Here is an 18,226-nt window from a genome sequence, read left to right on the forward strand (position 1 = left end):
ATAAGTATGAAATTTTAGAGCTAGCGATTGAACAAATAATTGTTTTTTTATAGATATATATATATTTATTTACTTAACATTTCAATTGTCAGTGATTGTTTTAACTGGAATGTGATGTAATCATTGGATTTGTCTTCTGATTGGTTTGAGGGGTTTGTAATGGGATATTTAAAAATTTGGATGTTTATTAACCAGATGACTCTGATGAAGCCAGGTGGTTCTTCTGGCGAAAGTGCTTAGTTATTTGGTATCATAAATAAAGAGGCAAGTGTTTTGTCTGACCTTGGTGGTCCAGCTTTTTTATTTTATTTTATTAGTACTGGTATTAACTGTTATTAAACTTAAACTTAAAACTTAAATTAAAAAAAGTAATAATAAAATATGAAGCTGTCTACTTGTAAAAATCTCTTAAACATAGTGAATCAAGTAAAAAATCCAATCCAGGATATGTTGAATTTGCAGTTCCTTTATTAGCGCAGATAAGTGATCTATCAGACTTAATGGTTAATACATTTAAGAATGCTTAATTAAACAGCAGTTGAAGTGGGGGTAGTAAAGTTTCTACTGTAAATACAGATCAGTTAATCTGTAATAAAAAACAACCCCCAGCCTTCCCTTAAAATCAAGTGATAACAAGGATCCAAGCTAACCTAAAATACCATGCTATTCAACATTTCTAAAAATCTGTCTCTATTTATTTATTGCATCCTTATAAAACTGAATAGAATTAAAAACAAAAATCTTAATAATAAAAAAAAAAAATAAAATAAAATGCAATTATGTTCTCACCCTATTAAGTTACCCAAATCTTTTAACTAAAATCTCTATTGGTTCTTCTTCAAGTCTGTGCAAACTAGAAATTCCAAGTTTCACTGTTTGTCTAAATGTAATTGTCCCAGTCCCCTCCAATAAACACACATCAAACCAAATGACATTTGACGACCTTTATTAAATTTCATAACATAGCTTTGTTCATCCAGTTCATTAATTACAACTATTCATAATATAATTGATTCTAAACACAGCATGATATCCTTGTAATGTTAATCAGGGCAGCGTACCTACTCACCCTGCCCCCAGTAAGCAGCGTCCATATCTCTGCTCACTTACTTTACTTATGAAGCACCAACCTTGTAATGTTAATCAGGGCAGTGTTTCTACTCACCCTGCCCAACAAGCAGGGTCCATACCTCTGCTCACTTACTTTATTTATTAAGCAGCGTCCCATCTCACTTCATACACCATTTATTGAATTATCTTCCACCAAATAAGCAGCATCCTTACCTCAGCTTGCTTATCTATTCAGCAAGCTTCCTCCAACTACTCATTTTACTTTCCCCCAGATCCTTGAAAAGAACATCCAAACCAGAGGGGAAACAGAAGAGGGCAAGCCTATCACTCTTCTCCTTCTATCCCACTGACAAATAACCCTAATCCCCCCAACCCACCAATGAAAAGAGGGAAGGATGGTGGGTAGCAAGTTCTAACCAAAATGCGATTGCTTAACTCAGCTACACTAGGATAAACCCCTTAAGCCCTTCCCCATCCTTATCTCATTTCATCCCAACCATCCCTGTCTCCACTTAACCCTTTCGCCTCCCCAACCCACTTAACTCCCCATAATATCCACCTACCCCCCCATGAAGATGTCCCGGGACAACTTTGTTTGTTGCCAAACTTGATTTGTCCCGATCCCCTCCAATAAACACACATTACACCAAATTACATTTGACGACCTTTATTAAATTTCATAAATTAGCTTTGTTCATTCAATTCATTAATTACGGCTATTCATAGCATAATTGATTCTAAACACAGCACTGACTCACCCTGCCCAGCAAGCATGGTCCATACCTCTGCTCGCTTACTTTACTTATGAAGCAGTGTCCTATCTCACTTCATACGCCATCCATTGAATTACCTTCCACCAAATAAGCAGCATCCTTACCTCAGCTTGCTTATCTATTCAGCAAGCTTCCTCCAACTACTCATTTTCCTTTCCCCAGATCCTTGAAATGAAGATCCAGACCAGAGGGGGAACAGAAGAGGGCAAGCCTGACCAGGCTGTTCCCCCTCCCATCTACCCAAAATTGTTCAAACCACTACTTCCCATAAAGGGAAGGATGAAGCCAAACATCATTCAGAGTACCTGTCATCTGTAATTCACCTTAGAATCCTGTCATAAACCCACCTTGCCACACCATCACTGAAACACACCCTAATGGAACTCAATAAAGTAGGATTACCATGACCCCACTATACCACCGGAATGCTCACCCCAAGAGAATACATACCCTATTTCGCTTCCTTCAAAGCTGAAATCATGGCTCAACCTGAATGAATTGACAACCTATAAGCACAAACTATAACCTCTTGAACTCAAATCAACACCCAGGCAAAACAACTAGTATCAAGTCTCACACGCAGGACCCTGTCAACTGTAGCCTATCACTTTTAGCCCACCAACTACCATGTTCTGGATGTGCAACAACTCAATTATCTTAGGGAATAGTCTACCTCCAAAACTTTAATGTCCTAACCTTAGATGGCAGAAATCCAGTGCCCCTTGACCTAGTTCCTGAAAACTCACCTATGTTCAGCAATGAAATACTCTATGAGCCCAGCCATAAACACCCCCAATTCATTCATTACCAAACCATTCTTAACCCCTGTTTGTCCCTAGCCTTTCCCCTCAAAACTCTCTTTCCTTATGTTACCCATACCACCAGTAGGTAATTAAGATCTATCCTATAGCTGCCCTTTCCTGCAACCAGGCTTCCTTAAGCCTTCTAAGTCCCCTGTAACAACTCACCCAGTTTCTAAAACTACCCCAACACCACCACCTACCTATCATGCTTCCTAAAACTCTATCTACAAAATTCACCCAAACCCCAAGTGAAATGATCCTTGTTCTGCTTTGTAAAACCTTAACCTGGTATGTAACATTAACCCTCCCTACTCAAGGGACAAATTTGTAACCCCAAGGTACCACCCATTAGGAATAAACTCCAGCATCCTCTCTGGCCATTCCCCCACATATGGTTCAAACTGCATGAGTGAATACAACCACTCCAAGGTTCCAAGAAGGCAAGGATTGAACTTCAATCGCTTGCAGGAGCCATGAGGTTGTAGCCTAATAAGTTCCTGTGCTCCTATGAATGTCATGACTCTACTCATCTCGTGGGATCCCCACACTCCTCATAAATAGTCCCCAACAATTTTTCCCCTTGGCCCCCTTACCTACCTCTTCCTCACTTGCCCCCTATACCAACGCAATAATCAGCTCCCACTAATTAAACACCGAGCTCTAACATGCCTTACTAAGGTGATTACTTACAACTTCCTTGTGCCCCATTCAAGTGACAAGAATGCCCATCTTATCAAAACATCACCTTTAAAATCCCCTTTTCAAGCCTCCGCATGATGCCATCTGTACTTCCGCCATCTGCAGGGAAATGAAAAAGAACAATAAATTCTATGTGCACACATACCATAATTGCTTAACATGGAGGCACTGACAAGGACCCCTGCCACCCCATCAAACCCTTACCTATGGCCAATGGCCATGCTCCCTTTTACTATTGAATTCAAATGCCCAAAAGCAGGAATAACTTCCAATGTTAATCTAACATACTAAACAAATTGTACAACCATTTAACCCTGATATCACAAACTCAAATGCTTGTCCTTCTCTGACTAGCAGTGTAAAATCCTCTACCAAAACTCAACAACTTTGAAATCCACTTACTTCCGTCAGTAACTGTTGCCCACTTTTGCTCCCCATGTGTAACCTCCTCACTCACCACTGCTTCCATCATCTGCAAATTCACTGTACCTCCACCACTGGTACTCGGCACACCACCATCTACAAAAAAAAGGACAAAATTAAACCCTCTAATAGTAACGTGAAAGCTCCACATTATACTTACCTATTCCAAATTACAACTGCAGCATTCCAAGGCCCCATCTACAAGAAAGAAAAGGACATGTAAACCATCCATAATACATAACACACATTCCAAATAACACACATTCCAAGACCGCTTCAAGGACAACTGTGCTTCACATGGATGGGGAGCATGCTCCACAGATGGGGTAGTCTCTCTGGGATATATACCTATCTCTCCAGCAGATCCTATTTATATCACAGGTAAGCTTTAAGTCTTTAGAATGGGTAATTCTGGTGCTGCTTGTTTTGTGGATATGCAGGAGGTCCATCAGAGTGGGTTATGACAATGCCCTGTATGCCAGGCATAGGATTTTGTATTATTCTTGCCATAGTACACATAATACGATTTGGCCTACTCAGACCGTGCTGAGTTATTGCCTTAAGCTTGTCTAACATTGTTTTATTGATGTTAATAACATTGGGCATGCCACACTTAATAGAGATAATCTGAACTGTCTTTTCCTTTATTTGATTTTGGAAAACACTGTGGAGGGGTTACTAGATGTATTTACTTTTCTTTTACATTTAGTATTCTATCAAATTACATTTGGGCCTGTGTTGTACCCCTCAGGGACTTTCTGTAGTTGGAAATACTTTTTGTGTTAACAGAGTTAGTGCTGCCACTTTCTTCAGCTTGCGTTTTGCTTTTTATTTTGGATCATTTAACCATGTGCCTCAGGATACTTTAAATATCTTATCCAGGATTAGGTATCAGTGGTTAGTGTAAACTTTGCATACATTATAATTATTTTAATTATTAGTTGAACACTTGTCTTCTAGAATCACTGCAGCTAAAATATAGGTACTTTGATAATGAGTCCTAAACAAGACCTGTATCTAAGTAAAACTGCTAAGGGACATACAAAGGACTATGACTGACACTGCACTACTTCTGTGTACATCTGACACTTGCCTGCTGCTTTAGCATCCACTGTTTTATATGCAGCATTTGCCCCTACATAAGGGCTCTGACATTATGTTGGAGTGTGCCATGACGAGATCGATCCATGCATGTTCTCATATGATGATCTGTGACTCAGCATCAGTAATCCTGATCATCATTAAGAGAATGTGTACATAAATCTGCTAAAGTTTCTAATATTTATATGCACTGAATTGCATGGATGGTTTGTCTATCTTGAGGCGTGTTGTAACATGGTGAACTTACTCTTTCTGCTATGTAAAAGAACATCGACACACCCAGTATGCAAAAGTAGAAACTTTTACATATTTGTAACCACATATACTGAACTGAAAGCACACTCAGAGGCTGCCACTTTGTGACCATTCAATGCTGCCTCAAAGACCAACCCCCTTGGGTACATGTTCGTCCCAACACCTCATGTCTGCCATATACACAACACAGTCTCCAACCCGTTATTGTTTCTTCCCTTTTTTTTTTAACATCCACCTGATCTTTCCAAAAAGAACACTCTTGACAACCATGCCAAACGCAGACCTGCAGAGATGCCCAGCAACAGCACTTCCCTCTGACAACACCCTAATGACTTCAAACAGTACAACAAGCCCTCCACCAGCACAAAAGCCCCAAGGCATCTGGTCAAAGGTCCAAGTGTTTGCACACAAGCAGGCCAGTCCTCCCACCTCCCTGACACCCCCCCCAGCCCCAACACCCACCCATTTACCCATCCATTTATTTATGTTTATTGTTTATTTATTTATTTATTTGTATCAATATATGGAAACCCACACACAAGCTCCGACATGAAGAATCCCTTGGCGAGCACCGAAACCACGTTAGCCTCTCTGTCCCAAGAACAAACCACACAACCCGCTGCCATGAGGTGACAAAGCAACTGCCACACCACTGTGCCATCTGCAAAGCAGCACACACACCAGAAGGCACCCAACTGGTGGACTGGCAAAAGCAAAGCCCCAGACAACTGGAACACCGACAAACCCAGGAACCAAGCACTCAATCTGGACAGAACACCAGGCCTTGCCCTCCCCAAGAACCCACCAAAGGGCCCACAGTCCAACCATCTGTCACCATCTCCCAACATTAAAAACACTGTGTTATGGCCAAAAACAAGCTTGGCAAAACACCACAACAACAAAATACAGCACTGCTCACCCGGAAAACCACCGCAAAGGACCAGCTGTGAATCTCAGAATCTGAAATGCACAAACATGCCAACAAAGTGTAAACTGTAAATACAGACTCTTTCCTTTTATCTCTCTCTCTGTCTCTCTCTTTTTTTTTTTTATCAGAAGTAAAATGTAGGCATCCAACCATACCCATCCCAGAAGCAATGGTCAACCCTTCAACGGCCACAGCTGTGCATGTGCCACAAAAATGCCCACTGCAAGCCTGCGAACCAACACATCCCATCCACAACCACATCCAGCTCTTGACAACAAGGCCTGAGCCTCCCCCTGCTCGACTCCGAGAATGACCAGAAGAGTTCATGATAGTCTCATGAAATCATGGCATCCTTTCCCTTTCCTGCAAGTACAAATGACCAAAGTGCAGTGTGCGACCAAACTGCTCGACGCACAGAAATATTCCATGATGCAGCTCTGTGACCACATGCAAAATGGCAGTCAAAACACCACAGAATCAGCATCCATGCTGGCAGAAGAGACCCGAACAGCACAAGAGCAGATGCTGTGCAGGTCCCGCTCAACGCTGCAGACAAAATACAACTTCAAAATAAGACAGTGCATCCTCAGAGACCTCCCGTCAACCAGTCCAGTGCTGCCAACAATGCAGAATGAATGCATTTCCCAGCAGAACACCCCAAGTGCAGCGGGACAAGCAACCTCTGTGTCTGCAGAGCGAGACATCAGCAAACCCGTAAACACCACCGCCTCAACCCCCCCCAAGCTCGCACCCAATCCCCACATGCTCCGCAACCCGACACCACCGATGAATGAACACCAACTCCAGCACCACCAAGCCTAGCAAACACCCCGGACAAGCCAACAAATCAAATCCCTCCAAGCACACCCATCCCCAACCTCAAATCTATAATTATGCTCAATCTTACCGATGTCTCTGAGCACATTTGCAATACACCCTCCATGATTTGGCTAATCTACCAACTTACCTCCCAATTTCAAAGGCCTACCTCCCATACTACTCAGGTTGTCATGGGCGTACCTTGCCTTAGCGATTTCACACGAAAATGTGATTGCTTAACTCAGCTACACCAGACTAAATCCCTTAAGCCCCTCCCCATCCTTTTCTCATTTCCTTCCAACCATCCCTGTCTCCACTTAACCCCTTCACCTCCCCAACCCACTTAACTCCCCATATCCACCTAAGCCCCCCCCCCCATGAAGATGTCCCGGGATAACTTAGTTTGTTGCCAAGCTTCATTTGTCAATCAGAAGTAAGAAACAGTTCAAACTACTAAAAAAATCTATCTAACTCATTTCTATTACCAATAACTAGTATTAATTTCTAAGAAAATCAAACTTATAAATTATAAAAATATGAAATGTGAAGATAAACTGACACAAAAACTCTGGGTTTAAGTCATATTTAAGTCTTATTTAAGTGTTATATGCTTTAGGTAGTTAGACAATGCCAGATTCATACATAAACAATGTATGTGTCAGTCTGTGCAGGGGAAACAGAAAACATGTGTAACATATGTTCCTGCTTAAGACCTATGAGATTAAAATCGAAAAAACATATGCCGCAGGATTCAAAAACTCCATGTAAAGCCTACATGGAGTGTTTCCAAGTACACAAAGTTGTGCCTGTGGTGGTACCACTCATTGCATATTAATGAAGTGTGGCGTACTTAAATAAGACGTTGCAGTGTGCAACAGTGTTTTATTTTTGGCTGCAAAACCTCTTTGGGGAATGCGGATAACATTTCCATGTAAGGTTGCTGTTTGCAGCATGGCAATCATACCTCTCAATCTCTTACAGCAAAAATCTGAACAAAGCTATAAATAATAGTAGGACTAATGCCCCAAAATAGGAGCAATTTATAAATACTGCTGTTATAAATGTAAAAAAGTGGATAGAATAACAGGTTTTGCATTAGCGTGAATTTTCTGGAGGGTATGAAATCTGAATCTCGAATGTCTATCAATATTTTCTAAACTTAATCCTCAATGATTTGCCAGTGATTTGCCAAAAACCCACAATTTTATGAGAAACAGGCCAAAAATATAAAGCAAAAACTGGACATTCTGTAAAAATCTGTACAGTTGAGAGGTATGATGGAAATTGGTTTCCATAGTTTGACATTTAGCAGGATCCCACATAGATGTGTCATTCTGCATTTATCAATTTCATGTATTTTATTGTTTTTTATTTCTGTCTCTGTTTTACTTTTTTAGACATGCTAAGCTTATTTGCACATTCTGCATTATTTATTTTTTGTTTTTCACATTTTCGTGATGCTTAGATTGTCTGTGTGACTAGACCACCCTTGTACCAGCCATGACCCAGACAGCCAAAAATAGAAACCAGTTGCATTCAATTAATACTACTGGGCATTGCACAAACCTGATAAGTGATGGTAATGTAAAGTAAGGGTAATGCTGCTCAATGCCAGAAGTCTCAATCTCAAGATGCACACACTCGAGGCCCTTCTCAATATGGAGAACATCGATGTCTGTGCTGTGACAGAAACCTGGTTCAAGGCTCCTGAGAGCACCCCAGCACTAACAGGTTTCACCTCATATCATGCGTTCCGGCCCCAAAATCCGGACAACACCAAGAAAGGAGGGGGGGTGTCCATATTCATAAAGGACACCCACACCTCAAGGTTGGTGGCAACGCACGATGCATCGGAGACCATCCAGGTGCAATTAACCATAGGTAAGACTGTTCTGCAATTTGTAGCATGTTACAGGCCACCCTCTCAAACTCAGGAACCTCACATGGCCTTCCTGAAAACATTGGAGAGGATAAATGTATCTCCAAACACCATCATACTAGGTGACTTCAACTACCCTAATATAGACTGGGAACACTACTCAAGCCCAAACACTCTAACCCAAAGATTCCTGGAGTTCATAAACTCAAATGCCATGGAACAACTAGTCACCATCCCCACAAGAAGAGAAAACATACTTGATCTCATCATCACGAACATGGGATCAAAATGTTCAACACCGGAAGTATACCCCTCACTGGTGAGATCAGATCATAAACTAATCGCTGGAGGTCCTCATCCCACCCCCACCTGAAACAAAAAAGACCACAGTGAAAAACTTCTCAAAAGCCGATTTCACACTTCTAAAAACTAGTGTGGTCTCCTTAAAGGCCCCTGAGCCAGTGGTAAACATTACTCAAACCGCTGAATCACTTACAAATGCCTTCTACCAGCACCTACAGGACTGCATGGATCAGGCAATCCCAAACAAAACTAAGACTCTCTGTACCAAAGGCAAGCGTCCAGTCTGGTGGACCCCAGCCATAAACAAGCTCTACAACAAAAGGAGGAAGCTACTACAAGATAGAGCAAAATCCTTGAAAGGTAAGACACCTTTGATCATTATAAGTAAAAAACTAAGAGCTCTCATAAAATCATCCAAGGCAAATTTTGAGAGAAAAATCGCCAAGGACTCTAAAGACAATCATAAGGCCTTCTTTAGCTATGTTAGAAACCTAGGAGGAAACTCCCAGATATGCTCAGAATTAGTTCAAAATGATGTGAAAATTACTGAACCTGCACACATTGCCAACATACTGGCTGACAGGTTCAGTGCAAACTTCTCCCCCCCCTCCCCCCCAAAAGGAGAGATATCTATTCCAGAGGATTGTAGCCCCCCAAACATCTCCAACGCCCAGGTGAGAACTGCCCTCACTAAGGCAAAAAACACAGCATCCATGGGACCGGATGGTGTCCCCGGCTGTGTGCTTCATGAACTCAATAAGGAATTAAACCCACAGTTAGGACAGCTGTTTAATCTTAGCCTCACCTCAGGATACGTACCCAAGGAGTGGCGCACGGCGACTGTGGTCCCACTTCATAAGGGCGGTGCCTCCACAGACCCTGGAAATTACCACCCCATTAGCTTGACAAGCCTTATCTGCAAAGCCATGGAGAGGATCATAATGGAACTCATAAATAAAGACATAGGGAACTTGCAGACTTTGGATCCAACCCAGTTTGGCTTTGTCAAAGGCAGATCCTGCCTCTTAAACTTGGTTGACTTTTTCGAGACAGTCACCAAGGCCATTGATGAGGAAAGGCAGTCCATACAGCCTACCTCGACCTGGCAAAAGCCTTCACACAATACCCCACTCAGGTATCATCGAAAAACTCATCAGCTTGAATGTAAACCCATACATCACAAGATGGGTTGCAAACTGGCTAAGTGACAGAACCCACAGGGTCAGAGTTGCTGGAGCCATGTCAGACTCAAAGCCTGTCACAAGTGGTGTCCCACAGGGCTCAGTCCTGGGTCCACTCTTGTTCGGCATCTACTTTTCTGAAGTACAAGCAAACACAGGAGGGTTATGGCTGACAAAGTTTGCAGATGACTGCAAACTGGGCGCCATAGTCGAAAATACATCTGACACAGATATCCTCCAGAAGGGCCTCACAGAAATGGATAACTGGTGCCAGAGCCATGGCCTGAAGTTAAACGCCAAAAAATGCATAGTCATACCCTTCGGGAAAAACAAGGTTACCCCTAGCTACCATATAGGTGGCAATCCACTGAGCACAGAAAAAGTCATCAGGGATCTGGGGACCCAGGTTGATAGTAGCCTTTCGTTTGACACTCATGTTGCTAAAGTAGTTAGGAAAACCTTCTATATCGCCCACCTGATCATGAAGGGATTCACATCTAGATCAAGGGAGGTCATCGTCCCCCTGTACTCATCACTCATTAGATCTATGATTGAGTACAATGCCCCGTTCGGAATGTATCTGACCAGGCACCTGCTGCCGCTTGAAAGGCCCCAAAAGTTCCTCACCAAAAGGATAAAGGGTCTCAAAAATATGTGTTATCCTGCCCGACTGAAAGAACTCCAGCTCTATTCAGTCTCATACCGCTTGCTCAGAGGTGACCTGTGCCTGACATATAAGGCCATGTCAAACCCAGATTTGATGAATATGCTTCACCTCAAAAAATCTAGATCCCTCAGAACCACAAGGGTGGGAGACTTAAACCTTGACACGGTTATAAATAGAACGTGCTGGAGGGACAGATTCATCACCCAGAGACTCCCTATGCTGTGGAACAAAATCCAGGTACATGTGAGGCAGAGCACCTCTCTGGCCTTGTTCAAGAGGAATCTTGACCAATGGATGGGAGATCGCAGATATACCCCAGGGATTACTTCAGTGTCACTGCTTGACAGAGGCACAGCAAAATGATAGGCATAGTTTTTATTCAAACTAAAGGGGTGGTGAAAGCCACATAACTATGGGCTAGGCTTATAAATGCCCTTGGGCAGATAGCCTAGTATGAACCTATGAACCTATGAACCTATGCTAACACCATCATGTTAACAATAAATACCATTACAGAGGATAACAGATGCATACTATAGTACAGATTACAGCCAGCAATCCATGATGTGCACATATATTGCCCATATGCAGGCTCCAATTCTACTAATTACATTTTGCATTTTATAGCAGGCCATTTCTGTCACTGCTTGAGAGGTCTGCAGTTACAGGGCAATAATGATGAAAACATAACAGTACTTGTTCATTTGGTAATTGTTGTGTTTGAACCCACAACTACTGATCTCTCTCTACAACCATAGTGTTCTGTGCTCCCACAGAGTCCTGCAAGCATATTTTCCTTTTACAGTTGCAAGATGTGTGGTCTTTTTTATAGTACTGTATTCATAGGCCTCAAACTCTTACAGCAGTAAATATTGACAAAGTCATATATAAAAGGGGGGCCAAAGTCCGGAAAATAGGGATGACTCTTACATTCTTCCTCTTATGAACATATTAAGGTGATACAGTAACAGGTTTTGCACTTGCATGACTTTTTGAAGGGTCTGAGGTCTGAATCTCACATGTCTGACATTATTTAGTGACATCAGTCTTCAACCCTTGTATAATTATTTTACTGAAAACCACAGTTATATTTGTAACTACACAAAGACTGGACATTCTGTGGAGATCTGTACAGTTGACAGATATTACTGCATTACATATCAACTAAGCCCATATCTCACAACTTCTTACAGCTATAAATGTGGACCAAGCATAAATACTGGGGGTACAAAGGTGCACAAATAACAACAGATTTTACATAGTCTTCTACAAACCTAGAAAAGTGATCCAATAACAATCTTTTCATTAGCATAGATATTCTGAAAGGTATGAAGTATGAGACACAAATGTCATTTTCTGACTGCAGTCCTCAATGCTTTGGCTAAGATTTGCTAGACAAACACAATTTATGAGAACAAACCAAAATTGTGAGGCAACAATCTAAACATTCTGCAAAACCCATGCAGTTGAGAAGTATTATGAAGGAGTCTTTAACTTTTAATTCTACAATCACAGTACGATGCATACATACCACATGCTGCTTACTTACATCCATGCTAATCTACTTTCATGGGCTCTAACATTCAGTCATGATCTGCCTCAGCTGTGAAAAAAAATAGAACAGAGCAGAATACCATAATGAATACCAAGGTTAAATATATGCAGCTTTAAACGATTACAAGTAATGCCTGAAAGTCATGCTTACACATCTGTGGAGTGCCACCAGTCTGAAGTTCTTCAATCCAATGGTCAAGGGTATCCATCCTCCTTATCCTGAAGTCTTGGTAGTGGTTTCTACACTGTTCACCAGTGCAGGGGATACTGGTAGCACTGGTCAGAGTCTGGGCCAGACTATTCCATGCCTCTGTCCTTGATTGTGAGCAGTGATAGTGACTCTGCAGTAGCTGTGTCCTATAGCTGTTCACTAGCAGTCCAACAAACATTTTGGACTCCTGGACACTCTATCCATACCTCCCAACCATGTGGAATTACTCAGTTTTTACAGAGTTTTGAGGTTCAAATGAAGGGGTGCCACGATTCCTGAGTGGCACCCCTTCGTTTCCGATTTTTTTCCTTTTGTTTTTTTAATTTTCGCCCTGTTGGAGCTGATGTCATCACGTGCACGATGGCGTCAGCTCCATCAGGGCTACCAGCCTATCAGAATTGAGCTCAAGGAGCTCATGTATTTCCAGCTAGCCTGACAAATGCATGCAACAGGAACAGCAACAAAGGAACGAATGTGGGAAACAGCAGTTACAGGCTAGCACTACACTATGTATTATTATTTATGTTCGGGCCAGGGTACAAACAGATTATGTCAAGCAGGAAACAGCACTACTATGATGTTCAGGCCAGGGAGCCAGCACTACACTATGATGTTCGGGCCTGGGAACCAGTGGAATGAGCTGAGCAATCACTGCAGTGGAATGAAGACTCCAGCAGTTACAGTACTATCAGAGGAATGAAGATTTTAAGTAAGGAAACATGCAGAGAAGGGTGTGTGTGTGTGTGTGTGTGTGTGTGTGTGTGTGTGTGTGTGTGTGTGTGTGTGTGTGTGTGTGTGTGTGTGTAGGATACCACCTAAGTTGGGTGAGTGGCTGCATAAGTGAAACATGCTGATTGTGTGTTTGTGTAGGAGAACTAAACATGTACAGTAACAAGGCACTGTGAGATACTTTGGCCTCTACAGGGAGATAACACTAAATGCTTGAAAGGAGTTGGTGGGCTAAAGTCAGCGATTATGTCTATGTAGAATAAAAGGATAAATTAATGGACAACACAACACATACTCCAAAGACTTGTCATACATGTCTGCACAGCAAACCTCTCAGTGTACCCCAGACATTGCTTATTTCTTTCCACCTTGCCTGTTAGTGCAGTTTCCTTATCTCTGAAAATCATTTAAAATATATGTTTTTATCAAGCACTGTTTTCTCCAGAAGCAAAATATGAGCTTTGCCTTCTGCTTATTAACTAGACTCACCAGAAAACTTGCATATTTATTATCAAGAATGTAGCTTGGGGGCATCTCCAGAAGAAAATGGGAATCTGCCTCAACATCAAGTTGTTAACATGAACACAAAGGAGACTATATAGGTCGTATTGTCTCAACAATGGCTGATTCTGTACGGTTACATGAGACTTAATCCATAAAACTTTACCAAACATAGTTTAATTAAAGTGCGGGCTATTATTTTCTAAGGTGTGTTTACTCAGGCTCAAATCTGTACCTTGGGTAAAGGGCAAAAAGAGCCTAAAGTCCCTAGTCACTACCACTTGTGAGCTTTGTCCAGGTTCTTTGTGCTAAGAGTAGAGAGCTATGGTGGGAAGTGAGAACTGAATTTGTATTCCCTTATTATTGGCTTTGTATGTCCAGTTTTTTGTGCTAAGAGATTGAGAGCTATGGTGAGAACTGAATTTGTATTCCCCCATTATTGGCTTTGTCCAGGTTTGTTGTGCTAAGAGGTTGACAGCTATGGTGAGAAGTGAGAAATGATTTCACTAAATGATAGCCATTACGTTTCAGTCTTCCTATTTTTCAGGAAGCTGCTGATTTGACATAGTGGTATGTTGCTCTGACTGTAGTGCATAGGGATTCTGGGTTCAAGACTTGCCAGTGAAATGCTGGTGGTAACACAGCATTTTATTCTAGCAACTTTACAAAATAATACAAGCAATGTTTAAAGTGTGTCCCTGTTTTTTGACCATTTGCCCCCCCCAAAAAATGAAATTGAAAATAAGTGTGAGAAGCTGTGCAAGATGCCTATGACTTACACTGCTGTCATTCTATTTATAGTGTGGGTGTCGAAGTAGACATTTATGATGGAAATGTTCTGAATTGGGCAGTTTAGTCATTATTGGTTCATGTATTTTGTTTCATTGCCTACAGTGTCATTCTATTTATAGTGTGGGTGTGGAAGTAGACTTTTATGATGGAAACATTCTGAATTTGGCAGTTTTGTCATTACTGGTTCATGCATTTTGTTTCATTGCCCATAGTACAGCCTACCGGAAAAATGTTCAAACAATAAATTTAAAATGCGCTCTATCTAACAAGTGTGCTGTATTATACAAGGAATATAATTTAATAAAGTCAGGAAGGTGTATCAAAGAAAAGAACATGTGTATGTTTCTTGTTTTGTGTGCAAGGAGCCAATGATTTGAAAACAGCCCAATGTAATCTTTATCCGCCACTGGCCAGATGCATTTTCTTTGAATATAGTGTGGGTTTCCATGCTGTTTCAATGAATGTGAGTTTCAAAGACAGAGAAGTTTTAACGGCAAGTCTATTTTCATTGTGAGACAGTATTGCTTTGTTTACCAGATGTCTATTAGTGTTTGTGCATTGTTGTGCTGTAAAATGTAAAAATAAAATCCAAATAATCATTGTAGAAGTAAAGGAGTGTACACACATTAGTGTTTATGGTAAATGGGATGAAGTAGCTAGGTAATGGGACATTGGAATGGCTGCAGAGGGACTCTGGTGCCATATTTTGGTTGTCTGTTCTTCAGTTTGCGTTTGAAAGTTGGTATCCCACAATTCCATTGGAGTGGGTGGGGCTATGTAATTATGTATGCAAGTTAAATGTTAATCAGCGTACCAATTTGTACATATTTTTCATGAGCCCTGTCCAGATTTTTGATGTTTCCAGGTTGAGAGGTATGACCCCATCTTTGAACCCTAAATCTCAAACCTCTCCATAAATGCCTCCCATGTCTGTCATAGAGCAAGACCAATGTAGATTGATATCTTCCCAGCAATTGCAAATACCACATTTACTCAGAGGGCCCACATTTTGATTTGGCAACATTTGAAAAAGCTGCACATTACTTACCATCATGCAAACCAAGTGCAAAGCGTGCAATGTATATGCATGATGGTAGATGATGCAGAAGTTTGGTAACTGATTCAATTTCTATATTATTTGAGATACAGGCAATTTTGTGACTATGTTGGTTCAATGGGAAGTGAATGGCAAGCCACATAGCAGGAATATACTTGCTTGAACATTGTACACATTATACCCACAGTCACACTTTTGCTATTAACTAGACAATAAATAGATTAATGAATAATTACATAACTGACACAATATTACTGTGTCAGTCTTAACGCATAACTGACACAATATTACTGTGTCAGTTTTAAGTCATATAAATATTATATAAGCTACACTAAGTCACCTGCTATAAGTGAAAGTGACTATAATGTGAACTGGAACAACATTAAAATTGAATGGCAGATGCTGTATTCAAACCCTGGTCCATATTGATATTAGTCCTGCACTGACAGCTATTGCCACAGGAAAGTTGGGAAATCCCTTCCCTATGTGTCAGTTCATTGCTAAGTACTGCAATGTCACAATAGTAAAACAAAGAATGTACACCTTGTACTCAAACCTAGGACTATCTAGACTTCAGACCTAGACATAACACCTGCTACCACAGAGTAAATTGCATAGCATTGGCTAAGGTAGTATTCATTGTTAAGTTATCACTGTTAACTGCAGTGCAGTGGCGCTTAATGGGCTTGTGTGATGCACAATTACATTAACAGAAAACATCTGGTTTGTGATTTTAGCTGTCTGGGTCCTGTTTGCTACCTGGGTGGTTAGTCATCCATTTTGTGGAATGCTGCTCTACAAAATGGATTAGCAAACCAAACCTCTTTGTGCTAATCTGTGCATCATGCAAACAATCCACCCCTCCCCCCATCACCCACTAAAGTAAGACAGAAGGAGGAAAAAAAGGGGGGAAATACAGTTTGTTACTACACAGGAGGTATGATTGCAGAGGTCTGGATTTCAAATCTCACTCCAGTGCACCTTCAGAAAATGGGATGGGTGCCTTATCCCTCTTGGTCACACAAATAGCTTGGCAGCTTTAAGTTATCCATCACACAACAATCTTCCACAATGTATTTTAACTGATGTCAAGCCATCAGCTGTTATTTATATATGTATTATTTGAAATAGATTTGGATGCACTGCACTTATTGATCACACAACATGTTAGGGCTATTGCTTGAAATATGCCAATCTGTGTTACCTGGCCAGTCAGCAGTTATCTGACCAATATTCACAGATATGCAGTGTGAAAGCCAGTCTCCCTCATTTACCTTACATTTTGTGTGTATATTAACTGGGAATAGCATGATATGCAGTTGTCAGCAAATGAAGGCCAGGTTGGATGGCATAAAAAGCATACACTACTCTTTTGGTGGTGGGAGCAAAGGTGAATTCCTGTTAAGGCACATGCAAAAGTACACTGTTCTTTTGAGGGGATGGGCCAAGCTGAGATCACATTATGGCACAACTTCTCTATGTAAAGATATTCCATTACAAACATATGATGCTAAACTGAGGCCATGCATTCATCACCAGTACTTTGGAGAGCTAAGAATATGTGCATCTTACATGGCTGAAGACTATTACTTTCTTGTTTGAAAATATTTGTATTCATTTTCAAAAAGAAAAACACATATACAGGTTATTTATGACAGTGAAGTATTTACAAATTATTTAAACAGGTTAGCTAAAAGGAGTAAACAGATATCAACATTAAAAGACTCACTTTCTAATGGATACATACAAGTGAAATAATACTCTGCTGTCATATGTTACTTGACTTTCTGTACACATCTCCCACTTTTTACCTGCTTAGTGTAGCACATGATGAAATACAAGTATGCGTCATAATCGTATTATGCATTGTAGTACATGTTCAGGACTTACCTTGTAAATGCTGTGTCTGTACTCCACACTTTGTGAAATCCCTAGGAAAAAACAGAATGCAGTCTGCATGGATGCTTTATATCTTGTTGAATAGCGACACAAGATTGGTTGAGTACCATGTAATTCATCTGCTTATGCAGTAATTAGCATCTATGGAGCACAGACTAAGACAGATGCAATCCATTAATAATGTACTCCATTATAAAAGGTCAAATGTGTAGCTAGCCAAGCTGATGTTGATGAGAGTTAGTACATAGTTCAACTCACTAAGACTATCATATTTCTTCACAGTATATCTCTAAACAGGAATATTGCACTCCAGCAGGTATGTCCCCATTTTGTTACCCACATAATGCATATGCTGGAATGTATTGAAGAATAAATGTGAAGTAATGGCTTTCACACTTTAATCTGTATGCATTATTAAAAGTGTAATGATGGCATGGCCTTGTTTGTCAAGCTATTTCACAAGTACACAGCATTGAGAATACCTCACAAGGGAATGTTGTGTTATAAATATGCACACATGTTACATGGACAGGTCATTTGATAGCACTTTTACCATTTCAAAGATGTTTTGTTAGCACAGT

This window comes from Protopterus annectens, chromosome 8.part0 (genome assembly GCF_019279795.1).
Source record: "Protopterus annectens isolate FY-2018-M chromosome 8.part0, PAN1.0, whole genome shotgun sequence".
Classification (NCBI taxonomy): Eukaryota; Metazoa; Chordata; order Ceratodontiformes; family Protopteridae; genus Protopterus; species Protopterus annectens.